At 41.2% G+C, this 6,287-nt stretch overlaps 1 long non-coding RNA gene across 1 annotated transcript; it reads right to left on the minus strand.

The window, feature by feature from the left end:
- Positions 1-666: 666 nt before the first annotated feature.
- On the minus strand, positions 667-3,523 carry LOC115206459 (uncharacterized). The gene is made up of 4 exons (XR_003880799.1): positions 3,473-3,523; positions 1,699-1,943; positions 927-1,090; positions 667-796 (listed from the first exon to the last, which is right to left on the minus strand). It is a non-coding gene; the product is annotated as an uncharacterized LOC115206459 (long non-coding RNA).
- Positions 3,524-6,287: the final 2,764 nt, after the last annotated feature.

Genomic DNA, 6,287 nt, shown 5'->3' on the forward strand with positions numbered 1-6,287 from the left:
ACAATACAACAGTGCATTCAGAAGGTATTCTGACCACTTCATATGTTCTACATTTTGTTATGTTAATCCATTTTAGAATAAGGCTGTAATGTAACAAAATGTGGAAAAAGTGACAGGGTGAAAAAGAAGGTGGCGTCTCCCAGCGTGGAGACAGCATCAATGGACAGGTCAGGGGAACATTTATTCTGCATCATCAGAGGGAACCAGGGGTTATAAAGTGGACTCCAGCCATGCCTGGAATAGTAATATTTTTAGGACTGTTTTTTGGACCTAAGGCACACCAAAATAAACATTTAGTCTGTGTCCGAAATGGCAATTCCCTACACTCTTAGAAAAAAAGGTGCTATCTAGAATGTAAAAGGGTTCTTCGGCTTTCCCCATGAGAGAATCCTTTGAATAACCCTTTTTTCTTCCAGGTAGAACCCTTTTGGTTCCAGGTAGAACCCTTTTGAGTTCCATGGAGGACCCTTTCCACAGAAGGTACTACCTGGAACCAAAAGTGTTCTCCTATGGAGACAGCCGAAGAACCCTTTTGGAACCCTTTTTTCTAAGAGTGTATGTACAGTATACACTATGCACTATAGAGCACTACATGGGCCATTACTGTATGATCTTATCTTACATTCAGAATTAGATTTTGTTGAATGGTCTCCTCCTTACCATAAAGTGAGTTGATTGTTGACCTGTCTTCTTTGGAGAGCAGGTTTTGTGTACTGCGACTGGATTTGTATGTAAGATACATCAGTGCCTAAAGAATGACCAAACTCATGGGCTGCCACTAGATACAGGTTGAACCCTGAAATCATATAAACAGGAACATGCATGAACAGTTTATTTGGTCATTTTCCATTGTTTAAAAACAACAAAAATACTGATAAATAAATATATAAAAAAATCTAATGATTCTGTAAAATTTAAATGGATACCTTTTGACCCTGCAATCCAAGTTTCATCGTCGTCAAAGTGGGCATCCCCTCCAATTCCCTCTCCAGGGCCAAAAGCATGTGCCAAAGTGCCCTTAGACCCATCAAACGGGTAGGCATCACCATTATCTTTATGTCCCAGAAGTCAGAGAAAACACTCCAACAAACTGTCAAGAGTTAAAGCAGTTATTTTTTGCTACTCCCTTGTTTAGGAACTGAGCATTAGGAGCAGCAAACAGTAAATTAACTGTTTATAATTGATTCATAACTATCTGTAAACCAACCATCTATAAACAGTCAATAAAGTATATAAACCCATTATAATGTATACCTTAACGTAAAGTATTACTCAGAAAGACCCCAACAGGTGTTACCCACCAAAGGTAGCAAACTCCAGCATGATGTCATCCCTCTGTGGGCTGGCCCTGGCACTGAGCGCTGACTCAATCAGAGAGTCTACAGTGCTGTGAGCCAAATCACTGGTGTACCTCTCATTACTACAACATCAAACAATTACATGTGACTAATTTAGCAGACACTCTTATCCAGAGTGACTTACAGGAGCAATTAGAGTTAAGTGCCTTGCTCAAGGGCACAGACATATTTTTCATCTAGTTGGCTCAGGATTTGAACCAGGAACCTTTTGATTACTGGCCTAACGCTCTTAACCACTAGGCTACCTACCACAGCCTCCAAGTGAGCTAATACACAAATCCTCTGATGATATCATGCCTTCCAGTTGCCTTGGATCTAATTTCAAAGGGATAACTGTTACCTGTAGGTGATGACGTTCTTGTTCCAGCGGTTAACTCGGTTGTTGTGACTGTAGTCCTCCACATTAGAGACCCCACAGCGAGGGGTCCTCATCACCTCCAGGGTCTCAGAGTCCAGACTACCTGTGGTGTCGAGGCCAAAGAAGCTCTTCATGTCCTTCACCTTGGAGGTGAACGAGGGCAGGTACCTCTTGCTCCGACCCAAAGGTTACTCTTTCTTCAGGTTGTAATAAAGCCGGAGGTACTCCTGAGAACAGAAGAAAGCTTCTGTAGTGTCTCACTATCATATAATGTAACATCATAAATCAATATTATGCTGACTGAGCAATGACTCAATCACTTTGTAACAACTTCTTGTTGGAAACACTAGACATGTGGATACCCTGTATAAATGATTAACTTTGTAGGAAATTGGAGGCAAAGGCTTCATAATATTTTCCCCATTCTAACTTCTTTCTGGTGTTTGTGATTCCATCACAACTGGTGCTCCACAGAGACATAAGAGTATGAGACTTGGCATAGCAGAACCATTCATGTTCAAGCATAATTTACATCTGTGGTTCACAAATAATGCATTGTTTGCTCGAACTCATCAAATAATGATAGGGTGTGTTCAGACGCAACATTGAAATAATCACAATTATCCTACAGCATGGTCCAAAAGTGCATATGTCACGACTTCCGCCGAAGTTGGTGCCTCTCCTTGTTTGGGCGGCATTTGGCGATCATCGTCACCGGCTTTCTAGCTACCACCGATCCATGTTTCTTTGTCCATTTATTATGTCTTGATTGTTCACACCTGGTTCCCATCTCGTTATGATTATTTCCCTATTTAAACCCTCTGGTTCTCATGATGTTTTGTACGTTATTGATTTCCTGTTTGTTGTGTTAGTTGTGTTTCGTCAGAATTGTTTATCCCTGCATGGATTTTGACTTATGAGTTTTTCTAGAGTAAATTATGTTATTTTACTCAGTTTGGTGTCCTGCGGTTGACTCTATTCCTCACCTCCACTATACTGACACTGATAGCATATCACATTTACAATCTGTCACGACTCCTACCGAGGGTGGCTCCTCTCCCTGTTCGGGTGGCGCTCGGCGGTCGTTGTCACCGGCCTACTAGCTGCCACCGATCCCCTTTTTCTGTTGGTTATGCCTTTATTAGTTGCACCTGTGTCAATTAGGTGATTAGTTGTGTTATTTAAGCCTGTCTCCCCACCTGTTTTGTGTGTGGGCTTGTTACGTTCAGTTTCACTGTATTTGAGTAATGGATCGTGTTTTGGACTTTGGGTTTTGTTACGCCCTGTTGTTTTGGGCATATTCTCTTTTGTGGTACTTATTAAAGAAGCATTGTACCAAATGTTTTCTGCCTCCTGTGCCTGACTCCACACCCATGATGTCCAAGCGTTACACAATCTAAATGTTTTAATTATTTTTAGGAGCCTTGCCTTGACATAAACTTGGAACATATACTGTACTTGATTGTGAGGGAACATACATTCTGAGGTAATTGTGTTTACCTCCAACCCTCGCCCACGACAATAAAAAGGATAAAAAGAGATTATCTCAATATCTCACACAGTGCAGTTACAGTACACAGCTTGATAGCAAGCACCCTTTTTTGATTACTCTACGTTTTTTCGTATCCGCAGTCATAAGTTCAGAAAAACGTAACATGTTATTTAAAATTGCATTTTTATGTACTGTAAACAATGTAACATGCAGTCACTGTCAATTTTCTATACTTTTGTAATTGAATGAATTCAGTACACTTACAGTGGCCAGCTTCAGATTATTGTGGGTCTGTCCTGTGAGGAATGCAGTAACCTCTTCTTCAGGAATAGCTGTAGGAGCTGTAGAACATGGACCAGTTAGAACCAAGACCAGAACACAGGTCCAACAGAACAGAAGATGCATTTCTAATAGTAACCATACAGGGTTGAAGTGGGGCTAGGTTGCATAGAGTAGCAAGTCCTGGTTAATGGGAAAGCTGGTTAATAAACTGGTTGTTTTGAGTCGTACTGACTCTGCCAAAGCCAAGAAAGCCTCGAACAGCAGTATGGAATTAGGTAGGGGATTAGTTGGAGTAAAGGGAGATAAAAAAATGCATAAAAAATTAAGGCAAATGCAATATTTCATTGAAATATGTATATCATATAATCAATCATAAGTTATATTTTCCCCTTGGGCCTTTGAAATTGATAGAAATGGGAGTGTTTTCATTAACTTTGACCACATGATTGGGCCTTGAGGATAATCTCTGTCAAGCTATGTCCATGACTGTGCTGAAGTTGTGACGTGGATAAGTCCCTATGACCAACATTTATGTCAACAGTTTGGGTAATAAATAGCTAACCCAGAGATAACCCCAGAGAAATTATGAAACTGCTGCATTAGTGAACAAAACCGATGTTTTCACAATTAGCCTTTGATCTGCTGAATGTATTTGCCAGTAGACAGAAAATGCAATTCTTCTACAATGAAATTATTAACCTTCATAGGTACTATAATAGCTGTACTGTCAACGAACGAAGTCCAGTGTCTCCAAAAATAAATTTTAAAGTTAATTGTTGCCCTGATTTAGCAAATCTATGTAACTCTGTTCTATGAAAGAGCATCTAAAAAGCAACTCAAACTGCCTGTAATTGTAACTGTTGCAGCTGTGGTAGGCTTTGGGCCTTCAAAAAAGAATATGGCCGCCTACCAGAATGCCTGCAGTAGGTTGAGTGATGCCATGGCAAATTCAGGCTACAATTAGGCTTGATTGGGTCCGTCTGAGCTGAGCTTTAGAGCATCAGCAACACTCCACTGCCAGGCAACATCCTCGTTCTACCTACATGGATTTTTCTTTGCCCTCTGTGGCCAACCTGATCACAAAGCATTTTGTATTATTCTGTACGTAAATCTGAGACACTCCATTTAGTATGATATGTTATGTTTCGTATAGTATGTATTAATGTGTGGATGTCCGTCACCCATTTTGTATTATATGTTACAACATTTGCAAAATGTACAATATGTTAAGAATTTGCAAAACGTACAATAAGTTAAACATTTGCAAAATGTATGCTATGTTACGGATTATAGCTAGGTGGCTAAAATGCTAAAGTTGTCCATGATGAGATTCAAACTCGCAGCCTTTGGGTTAGCGAAAAGGGTTAAGGTTAGGGTTAGGGGAAGGGTTAGCTAACATGCTAAGTAACTGCAAAGTAGATAAAATGTTTTAAGTAGTTGAAAAGTTGCTAATTAGCTAAAATTGTCCCCAACAACATTCGAACTCGCAACCATTGGGTTGACAGACACTCACATTATACGCCCACCACCCTACTTTTAATCATCTGTCTTATGTAAACATACCAAATGGATTGCCATTTACTATGTTACGTCTGGTCTATGTGACCAGGCTGCCATGGCAGGACAGCAGAATGCATAAGTGCATGATTTCTGTATTGATTGGGTTTTATATTTAAAAAACATACACTTTAAAATAACTACATGATCAAAAGTATGTGGACACCTACTCATCGAACGTCTCATTCCAAAAATCATGGGCATTAATATAGAGTTGGTCCCCCATTGCACCTACTGTACAACATGGCTCCCGAGTGGCGCAGCGGTGTGAGGCACTGCATCTCAGTGCTAGAGGCGTCACTACAAACACCCTGGTTCGAAACCGGCTGTGATTGGGAGTCCGATAGGGCGGCGCACAATTGGCCCTGTGTGGTCCGTGTTTGGCTGGTGTAGGCCGTCATTGCAATAAGAATTTGTTCTTAACTGACTTGCCTAGTTAAATAAAGGTTAAATAAAAAATACAAAATGTAATAACAGCTTCCACTCTTCTGGGAAGGCTTTCCACTAGATGTATGAACATTGCTGCGAGGACTTGCTTACATTCAGCCACAAGAGCATTAGTGAGGTTGAGCACTGATGTTGTGCGATTTGGCCTGGCTCGCAGTTGGAGTATTAATTCATCCAAAGGTGTTCAATGGGGTTGAGGTCAGGGCTATTTTCAGGCCAGTTAAGCTATTTCACAACGAGCTCGACAAGCCATTTCTGTATGGACCTCGCTTTGTGCACGGGGCATTGTCATGCTGAAACAGCAAAGGGCTTTCCCCAAAGTTGGAAGCACAGAATCATCTACAATGCTATTGTATGCTGAAGCATTAAGACTTCCCTACACTGGAACTAAGGGGCCTAGCACGAACCATGAAAAACAGCCCCAGACCATTATTCCTCTTCAACCAAACTTTACAGTTGAACTATGCATTCAGGCAGATAGCGTTGTCCTGGCATCCGACAAACGCAGATTAGTCCGTCGGACTGCCAGATGGTGAAGTGTGATTCATCACTCCAGAGTCCAATGATCCAGAGTCCAATGGTGGTGAGCTTAACACCACTCCAACCATCACTTGGCATTGAGAATGGTGATCTTAGGCTTGTGTCCGGCTGCTTGGCCACGAAAACCCATTTCATGAAGGTTCCGATGAACAGTTTTTGTGCTGACGTTACTTCCAGAGGCAGTTTGGCCCTCAGAAGTGTGTTGCAAACGAGGACAGACAATTTTTACATGCTCCATGCTTCAGCTCTCGGT

The sequence above is a fragment of the Salmo trutta genome, chromosome 13, assembly GCF_901001165.1.
Source record: "Salmo trutta chromosome 13, fSalTru1.1, whole genome shotgun sequence".
NCBI lineage: Eukaryota > Metazoa > Chordata > Actinopteri > Salmoniformes > Salmonidae > Salmo > Salmo trutta.